A 12,653-nucleotide genomic window follows, 5' to 3' on the forward strand; every position below is an offset into this window, starting at 1 on the left:
AGCGGGGCAGAGGCGGAGCAGGGCCGCACCGAGGGCTCCCTTCCTCCCTCCGTCCCTCCCTCCGCCGCGGGCGGGCGGCGCGGGGCAACGGGGCGCGGGGGAGGGCGAGGGCGAGCCGGCACGGGAGGGGAGGGGAAAGCCGCTCATCATGTTTAGGGGCGAGGGGAGTCTCCCTGCCCGGGAACCCGGTGAGCGGCCCCGGCTGCCGCGGTCTCCGCCTCTGGGAAGGTAGGATTCTGCCGCAGGGGCTCAGGGAGGCCTCAGTGCGCCCCTCTCCTTCCCGGCCCGGGTCGCCCCCGCACCATCTCCGGCGCTTTCGGGCAGGGCAGCTCCTGTCGTGGGGGCAGGGGCTTAGACCCTGCTGCGGGTGTTGGGGCCCGGCGGAAAGGGTCCCTCGGGAGGGATCGGGGAGGCGGGGGGTCGTTGTTCTGGAAGGGACCTCTCGTGGAGAAGGGGACCCTTCAGTGAGGGAGGCCCTGGGAGGCGCTCTACGATGGGCAGCAGCTGCCAGGCGTGCCCGGGAGGTGCGCGCTGCCCTCGGCGCGGCACAGATCGCGATCGCAGCCTCGGCACGGCGATCTGTAATACTGATTTCTGCCTGTGCCAGCGGCTTCTCTTCTTTTCAGTCGCATCTCGCAGTTAGAAGAACGAAAGGCAGTATGTGACTCAGTTTCCATGTGAGGACCGACGGCAACTGGGCGATAAGAGTTTGGGAGCCTGTGGGTTGCATCATAAAAAGGAGCTTTATAAACCAAAAACGTTTTCTGATAAAGTAGCTGGGAAGCACCAATCTTCGGCATTAAGTCATCAGATACAGCAATTAGCTGGCAAGGAATTGATAGTTTCCCATCAAACACAACCTGAACTGCTGAGGTCTGAAATGCTGTAATCCATCACAGGTACTTTCTTCTGGACTGTGTTAGTTTCCAGTTGTGTTATTGATTCCTGAATAGTTAAACCACAGATACACTTAATACAGAGAAATATTAAAAATTTGAATACTGCTGCTGTCCTTGTAATATGCCAGTTGTAAAATACAAGTTGTAGGTAGTTGCTTTTCTGCAGTAAGGCAGTCACACACCATAGCTGACAGTGTATCTCCTTACCTTGGCTACCGAATCTCCGTTTTCAGAATTATTTTTTCTCCTGACCTAGTGTTTGTGTTACTTGTTACGTCATTATCGCTGTGAAGGGATGTAAAGATGATGCTAAAGTGTCCCGTGGAAAGAAACTGAGTGGCACTGTGCTTATTTGAGTGCATGCAGTATTCTGCTGAAGTCCTACTGAATGCGGCCCCTTTCCTCTAAAGGGCAGAGACTCTGTTGCAAAAATGGAATTATCCTAATTAATAATTTAAATATATCAAAATAAATAATGTATACCCTCAAAGCTGTAATAGCAGGCATCTTTTTGTTGTTCCTGTCTTATGGAAATGACAGACTGCTTTAGTGTGAATGAATCCTGACATGATTCTGGAAACTGGGCCAACATATCATTGATTATGCACTTTGAAGAAGAGTGGGAAAGGTAGAGGAAAGATCTACAATTCTTGAATCTCTTGGCATTGTATTGTGACCACAAAAGCCTGCATATAGAAAAAATACAGTTTCTGGGACAGGAAAATTCTGCAGTGAGTCCAACTATAGCAACTGCTGTAGATGCTGAAGTTATTTTATAAACAGCTTTTCTGAGAATAGCAGCTAGATAATTTCATCTTGCTATGCTATGCTTTTCTGATGTCTGACTGTGTTGCTTTAGAACATCACCTGACTGCTTTTTCTATGTGGGCTACAGTAAGCTACAGCTGGGGAATGGGTTCAGAAATGGCCTCCTAAATAAACTGGTAGTTGAAACTGAATGTGCCCTTAGCTCTTGGTGTGTGTATTATACTTTGCTCCAATGGGAGTATCTCCGTAGTTTAATTCTAACAACAGTATATTTTGACACCAAAAAGGCAGTTCTGTCATATGAGTCCCACAGGACTGGAAGATACAGGAAAAAGAACTGATGAGATGGGCATCATTCTTTACGAGGCAGGAGGTGCTACCATTTTAAGTTGGATTTCAATGACTGTACAGCCAAACCTTAGGAGCACAGCTTTCCTTTACAAGTAAGTCAATCTTTGGGTTACCTGCCACTGAAGAGAATGTTTCTTTTCAACTGGCCCTAGTGCTCATCTGACCACTCCTGCTGAACTACAAAATTTAATTTTCTGCCACCCTAGCTCTTGTGGCTATCCTGCTGTGATGTCTGATGAGTAATCCTGGTGGGGCAAAAAAATGTTAGGGATGGAGGGATGGGACAGGAGGGAAGTGGGAGGTGAGAAACACAGGCTGCCCTTTCAGCAGCAGCTCTTTTAAATCAGCAGTAATGTGAAACAATAGTCTTAAATTACGGTAGCCCTGAACTTCGTGGTCAACAAAGGAGAAAACATCACTGTACCTTTTGCTTTAGTTCTGCCCTAAATCTAGAATGGGCTAAGTATGAGACCTGGTGTATCCAAAAAGTTTAAGTCAGACATGGTACATACATTATAGAGATGCAGAATTCAAAGTATTATACCTGACATACTTACTGAGCTGTTCCTAAAAGGTCCTAGTATAGGAGATTTCACAGCTTAAATACCTTAATCTTAACCTCTTAGGTATAAAGGGGTTTTTCCTACTGTCTTAAGAAAAATCTTCTTTGTTGCTACTTGCAATTATTTTTTAATGCTCTGCACTAGTTTGTACAGAAAGCAAGAACTGATCATCGTTTGAATAACATCTTTAAATTCTGGAAGACATGTATCTCCACAGTCTTCCCTTTTTGCAGCTTAAAAAAGTACTTTAACCTTTCTATATGGATTATGTATTGGAGAACTCTTACATTTTGTTGCTCTTTTTCAGACTCAGATTTCTCTATGTATTTTTAAGAAATACTAAGCATAGCTGTTTAGTCCTTAACAGTATTTAGCCAGGAAGAAACACATCAGCCTTCCTGGAGAAGATGATTGCCTCGTAAGATCTTCTGGTGAAGTTGTTTAAACTCCACGGCCTCTGATCTGTTGAATCAAAATTACTTTAGTTAGCCAATTAAAAAATTGTTCTAATTTTTAATGAAGCAAATCAGAAGGCTTTGCCAGCAGGCCAGAAGAGGCAGCTACCACTGGTATGAAGAGCAAGGCAGGGCAGTCACTGACAACCACGTCCATTGTGAGCTGTTTGCCAGGGACTACATTTGAGTTTGATTATGAGACAGTAATGTGGAACCATCAAGAATGCTAGTAAAATTGAGATTTGTCCTGTCTAATCTTTCCTCTTTCTCCATTAAGTCAGTTCTTTTGTTCACAAATGAGGAAATTACTTTCTAATGTTTTTTGATATTGGCACCTTCCTATCTCCTACATGTCTATGAAGTAAGTTGCCAAATCATTTATTTTTGTGTCTTCATTGTACAAACAGTACTTTGGCATCTGTCATGTTCCTGATTTTTATCTCCTCCTATTTGAAGCCCCCTAGTAATTTGTAGAAAAAACAAGTAAAGCTAAAAATGGATGTTCACATATGCCAATAACATCACATTCAGTAACTGTAGCTCTTTTTCATTTAGAGGTATGCGTATACAATTTCAGGGATGCAGTGTGCCTCCCAACAAGCCCTGAGGAAGGTATACACTACAATCAGGCAACTGTTTCCCAAGTTTGAGTCTTCCTGACCGTCAGGGAAAACCAGTGGGGCTGTTCAGGAGGGGCAGTGACTCATGCTCACCAGTTCCCATCACTGGCACTGGTCACTCCAAACTAGTCATTAAAGACTAATGATACTCTGTAATCATCTAGAGGCTATGTGGAGATAGCAGGCTGTTGCTGTGCATATCTGTTTTGTCCAATTCAATAAATGGTGTGTTCCACATTTTTTTGTCATACAGGGAATATCAAACATGAAGCTTAACTAGCCACTAGATGTCAATGTTGCTGTGCTAAAAGGCAAATGCAGTTTTATTTGTTTGGCTGGTAAAGTAATTTATTCAAGAAAAGAACTTCTTTATTTAAAGATATTTCCAGTATCGAGTCAGTTACAAAAAGTAATCATAGACAAGCCCATGCTGTGTCCATTATTTTGAGATCAGCTGTGCAGTTTTATGCTATTCTGAAGTTGCAATTACCATTTCAGTGCATAATCATTGTTAGAAAAGTGCCTTTGAAAAAATAGCATCTGACTGATCATCAGTTTCCTTCCTTGTTCCAAAATCCCAGACCTTTGTATAAGTAGCCACAATCATTGTATTGCATTTCACTTATTAATAAGATAAAATAGAACTAATAATAGGATATCTAATCCTATTTTAAGAGTATTGAATTTCCTAAATTCCAGTTATCTGTGGACATTTTCTTCTTAATTATTCCTGTTTAACACCATTGGATATCAATGTCAGATATGTTGTGTGGAGACAGAATTTCTAGAACATGAAGACTTCCAATATGATAAGCAATTTGGAAAACAGTTCTTTTGAAAATTTGTACATCTGAAGGCAGATCTGACAGATGATGGCATTTTAGAAGGACATATGAGGTAGAATTTGACCCATGGACCTTTGTTATTCCTGGCTCCTCTACTTCTAGGATGAACAAATCACTGCCAGTCTCCACAACTACTTACTGCCTAGTGCACTGAAGGTGCTAGTTCTATTGTCTGTCTACAGAGCATTTATTTTGAGACCAAAGTTTGGAAGTTAGTTTAATAAACAGTAATGGAAAGCTCAAGAAGACATCAGTGGACATCTCAAATTCCAGATTAAACTTGTTCTGCTCTTAGATTAAAAACAAGTATCAAAGGCTCTTACTAAAAATAAAGCTGAAACTTTCTGTTGATCTGAAAATCTCCCAAGAAATGAAAGATGAGGAAATTGCACCCTTATTCTCAGCTGATCAATTTGGTAAACAGAAACCCAGTTTAGGGCACAATGTTAGAAAATACAGCCTAACCTGATTTATTCCCTTAGCTCCACCTCCTACGATGAAGATAAGGCCTCTCAACTTCACACATAATTAACAAGATTTTTTCATTACTGTTGACAGAAGAGCAGCCTTAATCTTCATTATCATGGACTGAAGTAGTTTAAGTCCTGCTCAACAGTTTATTTGATGGTAGCATTACTTCCACTCTTAACATGCTAAAGAATCACAGATACACTGTAGAAGAACTATAACTGTTTTAATTCCCAATATCTGTTTTCGTTTTCTTGCCTGTGACTACAGAGTTATGTAAGAATCTTACAATAGTATCTTGAAAATCAGATTGCTTCATTCATCCATTCACTTTGTTGCACTTAAGGGAACACTCAAAGCGTCAACTTTGATCCTAAAACTTCAGTGTACTTCAAAAAATATCATTAAAATAAAGTTTTCTGCAAGCCCTTGTTAAGATGCATAATATAAATAGTAATGGTATGACCCTGACTGATTGTAAATAATAATGGTATGACAGGTATGACTGATTCAGTTATGGAAATAATAAATCAGACTTTCATAAAAAAATAATTCTTAGAATCAACTCCCCATATTATCTCTGAAGTTTGGGCTTATTTTTGAAAAACATACAGAATTTTACTAAATAAATCCTCTAGAGATATATTATGTAGACTCCTGTCTGGTGTCCTTTAATTGTCACTGCTAGTTCCACGTTTGTTGTGTGGCAGGTGATTTTGGTCTCCAGATCTTAGTCTGGCAGCTCTGCTCAGAACAAAGCTCACTACAAGATTACACATGCATGGAGGCATGCATAAAAAAGAGTAGTGACTTCAGCCCATCAGGAATTTAATTTAAAAGTAACTACTAGTATGTACAAAATACTACTGCTTAGTTTTATCAACTTGCATTTAAGTAAGTGGAATACAGGGACTAACTCCTCCACCATGTTCCAGTTTTCATTTGAGGCAATTTTAGAAGTTCATTATGCTTAAATTCCCTGAAGTATGAACTATTTCCTAAGAGAGCAAAGAATGCCTAATCTTACTTTTATGGCTAGATCTGCTATGGTGGAAAGTGATTGATGGCATCCAGTTACATAAATACAAGAGAAAGGCAAATTTGTTTTTCCAGTTTGATATACGAGTTACTATATAAGGTGAAAAAATCATAGCAAATAATAAGCAAGAGAAGGAAAATCCAGTAACATGGAAATAAATAAAAGAAAACAACTGACAAGCAAGCAATATACTTATTTTCTTTAAATTACATTGTTTCCCACTGCATTTTTTGGTGGGGGAAAAAAGAATACATGAGCAAAGTTAAAGTTCATTGCATTTTTAAACCATAGTGGAAAAGATATGCATTCCCTGTTTTCCTGACATGCATTTTTGTGCATAATGTCTGCCATGTATGTATATTCATAATATTCACTTATGAGAATTGAGGAAAGGTACAAATCATTGACAGGGAATGTCTGGGATCTAAAGTCTTCTGTATAAAAACGTGACAGACAAGTCACTGTAATCTGAATCATGCCAGCAGTTAAGCACTATTGGTGTACCCAGCATTCTACATAACCTGGAAAAGAAAGGTGCCTCGTAGTCTGGGTCTAAGATTTAATGTAATAGAGATATACAGTCTCATTCCTGCAAGTATGTTCCAGAAAACACCTGTTTTTTAGAGATGTGTTTCATCTTAACTTAGAAGTTGAGATCTTAACTCAGGAATTCAGAGGGCCAGTCCTGAAAACTGTACTGTGGAGGTGGTGATTTCATCACAGTGTTTTCCACTGGTTGTCCTAAAGCAAAGAAAATACATCAGAGATTATTTGCAATATACAGTGCTGCAGTCAATTGTTTGGAATCTCACAGTCAGATTTTAAAAAACTAAGGTATAAGAGCATAATATGATGTAATGATGATGGAATCAACCCTCACTTCATCTTATTCTTTCAGTGGGATTACATAGTAAGGTAATACAGTAGCTGCATGTAGAGGCTGTTGGTATCTAGGTTGAGGTGATCAATAACTGATCCTTCAGTGAAAACTGAAGGATACAGGGATATAAAAAAGTGGCTCTGAGCACTGAAGTAGGATGAATCAGTTAAAAATTCCTATTTCACAGTTTTTAATGAACGTGCTTATAGAGTACCGCTGTGAGACCTCATTTAATTAATAATACCATGAGCCATTCTGCTACAACTGACCTTTTATTAGTAAAAGTATACTACTGACTGCCAGGGTTTGGAAATAATTTGGATTATATTTCAAATTAAATACAATTTTATGTTATTTAATCACCAGTATCACTGAGACATGAAGTACTGAAATACTATCAACCTTTCTATTGAAAGTATTTCCAGGACACTATTCATTCCATGGCACCTAAGTGGAATGAGAAAGATAACTATCCTAAATGGCAACCATTAGTCTACCTTAGCTACAAATATCAAGTTATGTTATTTATAGCCAGCAACACTGAGCTGTGCAATATCCACAACTCTAGAAGTAAAAATGGCAAACTCAAAAAACCACCAAGGAAAGTATCTATGGCAAGTAAAAGGAAATAGGAGATCCTGCTACTTGCTGAAACCACATTCAATTTGCAAGTTATAAATCAAAATGTTTACATTTACGTATCTAGGTGACTGTCTTTCTTGAATGGAAATAAAACATAACCACATGGAAGATAAGGGTCAGGATGTGAACTGAGATTTGAGTGAAAAAACATTTCCTTTAGCATATCATGAAATATTCTCTCAAGTTTGCATTACACTGGCCTTAAATATACTGCTCATAAAAGATGGATTGTGTTATTTAGATTTATATTAGAATCTGTTTTAATATATTTTATCAATCCATGCCACTCTTTCCCTGTAAAACTTTTATTTGAACCTCAGCAGACTGCCAAAGACTTAACAGAGTCAGTATTTGGCAGGTTTCTATGAGTCTGTTAACAAAAGCAAAATACTATTCTGACTACCTCATTTATCTTAGATATGGTCATAATCCAGCCACAAATGTTAAGAACTAGAAAAACTAAGAAGACTATTGAAGCATTTCGGTATTTTCTTACTTGAAGACATCAATGCCCACAGAAAAATATGCCCATACAACAGAATATTAAATTGTTCTCCCATTTAAAAAGAAGCTAATATGCTATTAATATCTGAAGGTACTGTTGTACTGTGATCTAACACTAGAGTATGAAAAACAAAGCCTTAAACTTATGATGACATCCATGATTCATATTGATTTGCAGTTCAGTGCAGCCTTAAGAACAACACAAATACCCCATTCTTGGAGCCCGAGTCTTCATGAAAGGGCATCACAGCCCTGGTCACAGATGCCCATCAGCTGCATCCACATGGATCCTTGGCAAAGAGGGATTTAGCTGTCTTTGGAACATCACCCATTCTGAATCTATAGCAACCCTCCTCTAATATGTGAAGCTATTTTTAGCATCAGGGCAGCCTTGAAAACAGCAGGTAAAGCATGAAAAGAATGAATAAGTGGTTGTGGTGCTTGCCTGTGAATAGAAGCTATATATAGCTCTTGAGAGAGATCTTAATATATATGTATATATATAATGTGTATATGAAGGGATATCTGCCTCCCTGAGGGGGAAGCAGTGGTGTCAGAAACATAAAGTAGAGCATTATTACTATTTGTGACCTTAGCAGTTATCTAGAAAGTCATTATTTACAACTGTTCTGTTAAAGAAAATAAATTGTTAATGGAATTGGGTATCTTTGATCCAGTCTTTATTTGCAATGAATGTATAGCCTTCATTTCCCTAAGTGAAGGAAAATTGAACAGCAGGAGACTATTTGCAGCTCCAAGCTCTTTTCAGACATTACTTGCTTCAAGAAATTCTTTAGGGAACTTCTCAGGTCCCCCCTTCCATGCTTAGGCGCCAACATCTCGGTTTCTGTGATGTTAACTGTTCTCTTGAGTTCCCATTCCTGGGGTTTTTTTTTGTCCTTGTCTTTTTCTCTTATATATTCATCCATTTGCTTCTAAAAAAAATCTTGGCAAAAAAGGCCACATGTGCCTTTGTTTAATCAGTACTGTGTGCCATTTATTTAGCTGGGGAGCTATATTGCTTCATGAAGGAGCTTATTACTTCTTACTAATGTGTTATATTGAGGCTGGGAATTAGGCCCTCCAGTTTTAATGACTCTTTGCCTAAATCACAAGGGCAGCAACAGTGGAAACTTACAGATGCCTACAAGTGTTTGGTGTCAAAAAGAAAGTCAGCTGTACAGTATTTGGATTGTTGTCTTAGGAAAGTGATAATTAGGAATCATTTTGAACTCTAAGTGTGAATGTTACCATATTCAAGGTAGAGAAAATCCTTTTGCTTCTGAGCAGTCATAACTAAAACATGTATTTCTCTGTTGCTATGAAAATTATATTTAAAACTACAGTCAGTTCTTAGATAAAGATGTTGTGTTGGTTTTGTTCTCCCACTGCAGAGGGAGAGGGCCAGCAGCCAAAAGAGCAAATCTTTTCTTAAAGCTGTACTAAATATGTACCATATTGGCATATGAGCAAACAGATGTAATGAAATTTTCAGCCCTCCAAAGTCTCCTCTGCAGGGTGAATGTGGTTCGTAAGAAAAAGGGACCTTGGAGTTCAGCTTGGTGCAGTATTTTATTTGATGGAGAATCTGTGTTGGGCTTGTGCAGTGGCAGCCTGCCTGCCATAATGTAGGGTGGGATGTCAGGAAGAATTGGTATTTGCTTGAGGTAAAAAGGATTAACTCTTACTGAAATAAGATATTTTTTCAAATTTCTCGAGTTGTTGAGAGCAATAAAAACATCAGTAAAATACACTTGTGGAGCTATCGCCAACAACCCCGTAAAATGTTTCAGCTCTGATCCAAATCTCTGCTTTGTAAAGCATGTTGATTAGCAATGATGAAACAATAATATGTGTTTGATGAGGCACATCCTTCCTATTGTGCAGTTCATTATGTCAGTGGCACTCCAGCAAGGCTTCTTCTTGAAGTATTTCAGTGACTTCAGTGGCGCTAAGATTTATTTCATTGTAAATTATTCAGGACATAGAAACCTTTTGTTTTTAACAAGTAAAGACTTTCTCCTCAAAAGCTTGTTGTCTCTGCCATGTAACAAATAAATTTACTATGTACATTTAAATAAATAATATTTTGTTACTTCTTTTCTGTTTGCAAAATGACAAGGATAATTAAAGACAAGTTTATAAAGATTAGAATAATTCTTCAGGGAGCCAATGCCATGAAAAAGTACAGAAGGGCATGTAAGATAGCACAGGTCAAGGAAAAGATTTTGTAACATGCCGTCTGTTTTTAATTAGCATCTTGGCAAACTGGAAGAGCTCAAACATTTTTCCATGAAGAAATGTATTATAGACTTTTCTAGCTGCCAATTAAATGGCATTTAGCTACACTGACAGTAGTATGTTGTTTTGGGTCTGTAGAAAGCACTTGCTCATGCTAGAAAATCTGGGACATTTTGTTTTGGTTTCAGGGTTCTTACTGGATTTTCTATCCCTCCTATTTTGAATGCAGGCATGAAGGATACCTTCTATGAATAAATACCAAATTAAGAGTGCAAGGACCTGGCAGAGTGGAGATGATAATTATGAAGTATCAGTTTGTATACACCTGTTGAAAGTCTGTCCTCCAGTTAAATGATAACTTTTAAACAATGGTAGCTAAATACTGGGGTGTTTTATGAGGTTCATATATATGTCCTGTTTGGTGGAGACTGAGGTTTGACTGACAACTGCTTTGTCACCAGTTCTGCCTATGGTTCATTTAAATATGAGCATTTGTAACTTGAAACTGCCCCTCAAGCATGCGGCTCCCTATACATTTTCTCTATCAGCGAAACCAATGCTCTCTGCCCACTCCTGTCCTCAGCTGCTTGTTCTGGCTCTAAAATTTTTTTTTTTTTTTTTTTGGGGGGGGGGGGAGGTTTGAAGGATTTGGACTTGTTTAGGGTTTTTTTTTTTTGTTTTCTGGTTCTTTTACCAGCTAATTTATTTAATCCAGTTTAGAAAATAGCATTAGAGCAGAAACACCAGCAGTGAGCTGTGGAAGAGAGGAGAATCCATAGTACTTGGAAGAGCTGGGAAGAGAGAGACCATCCTCTTAAGGAAAGCATTGCACAGAAATACGTTCTTAAAATCACCATGCCAGTTTTGAAGAAACTTGCAATTACAAATAAAGCATAGATTCTCTCACTAATATCATGGTTTTAATGTCTGATCAAGCCATCTATGTAGGGGGAAAAAAGGCAAAAAAGTAACTTGCATATTTGAACAAGACTTCTCCTCGCTGAGAGGTTCGTATAGAGTGCACTTAATCTTACAGTAGGATGTATGCTAGGTGATGAGTGTGATGTCAGTTCCACTGAAATGGATGGGCATATGAGACATGTCTGTCTCAAAAGTGTCTCCATTTCCAACATAGGAGAAGTTGATCTTCCCTGACTAAACTACAAATTTTCTTGCAAGTTGTCTTGAAAGATTGAAAAAAAAAATCCAGATTTCTGCAGCTGGTGGAAACCTTGTGTTCTTGTATATTGTTTCCTTTCTTACACTTCCCCCTGTATTAGGTGTGGTCTCAGTTCCTGCTGTGAACCATGAAGTAGCACAGCTTCATACATCTTTGAATTGGGCTCTGGTTTGCTCTTGAGCTTGTATGTTTGCTCTTTCATTTCTCCCCCAGCTTTAAATATCCATTGTTAGCATTTTCAAGGCAAAACACAGACAACAGAAGCAAAGCAAGAACTATTTGTGTAGGTCTGGAAAAAAGTGGCTGGTTATCAGGAGAGCATTTGATGCTACTGGATTGTATTTGCTTGGTAACAGAGCTTAGAAGCAAATGAAGCATCAAGAATCATAAGGATGTTGAAAGTTCTTATTTGCAACAAAATAAAACCTAGAAAGAGATTAATTTTCCCTGGTTTCCCTTTGAAAGAAATACATTATGTATCTGTTTTTCATAAAGAGAGATCATTCAGATACCAGTACATCTCTCCTGACATACTTCTTGTCATTGGCAAAATTCTGGTGTACGTAAACCAGTGAGCAGTTCCAGAGACACCTGCACATTCACCAGGATATGCTCAGTGCAGCAGGTGTTGTACATCGCTATGAAGTTTTGGCCATGAGAGCTCACTTCAGAGGTGATTGCTTCTAAGTCCATAGTGAACTGTGAACTGGCTACTTTATGTAAGGGAAAGGAGACCACCCTCCAAGTCATTCTTTCCTCCAAAGCTGGCAGCAGTTAAGCAGCCATTTCCTTGGCTTTTTGACACAGGAACTGGCCTGGTTGTTCTGCTTTTAATGAAACTGGTGTAATAAAGAAGGATACCCATAATACGAACCTGTATAGACAGGATAGGACAAAGTCAGCAAAACTCTCCAAATAAAAAGTTTTGGGTAGTCTTGTGATCATTCCCAAGCTTGTCTGTGCTATGAGCTGTTGTAAAGGCATCTCAAGTTTTATTATGCCTAACCTGCAGAAGGCGTCTTCCTGGCAATGGCTCTTGGTGCCAGATCCACCAGGAAGCATAATCTTTTCAAAACTGTTTAGAATTCACAAGACTTAGTTTTGTTTTTTGAAAGTAAGCCTCATTCTCAGCTGCTTTAAATTTGCCATTTGCTGCAGAATTTCTTAAAAGGGTGGAGCCAAGAGAGCAAAAACTCAG

The 12,653-nt window shown here is 38.9% G+C and overlaps 1 protein-coding gene across 2 annotated transcripts in view; it reads left to right on the top strand.

Moving 5' to 3' along the window:
* The first annotated feature begins 120 nt into the window (after nt 1–120).
* Nucleotides 121–12,653, top strand: part of LGI1 (leucine rich glioma inactivated 1) — a 32,411-nt gene continuing 19,878 nt past the window's right edge. For both annotated transcript variants that reach the window (XM_032115468.1, XM_032115470.1), the window contains exon 1: nt 121–228. The gene's annotated coding sequence lies outside the window, so the exon portion shown is untranslated. The remainder of the gene's footprint in view (nt 229–12,653) is intronic.

Source organism: Corvus moneduloides, chromosome 8 (genome assembly GCF_009650955.1).
Source record: "Corvus moneduloides isolate bCorMon1 chromosome 8, bCorMon1.pri, whole genome shotgun sequence".
Lineage (NCBI taxonomy): Eukaryota > Metazoa > Chordata > Aves > Passeriformes > Corvidae > Corvus > Corvus moneduloides.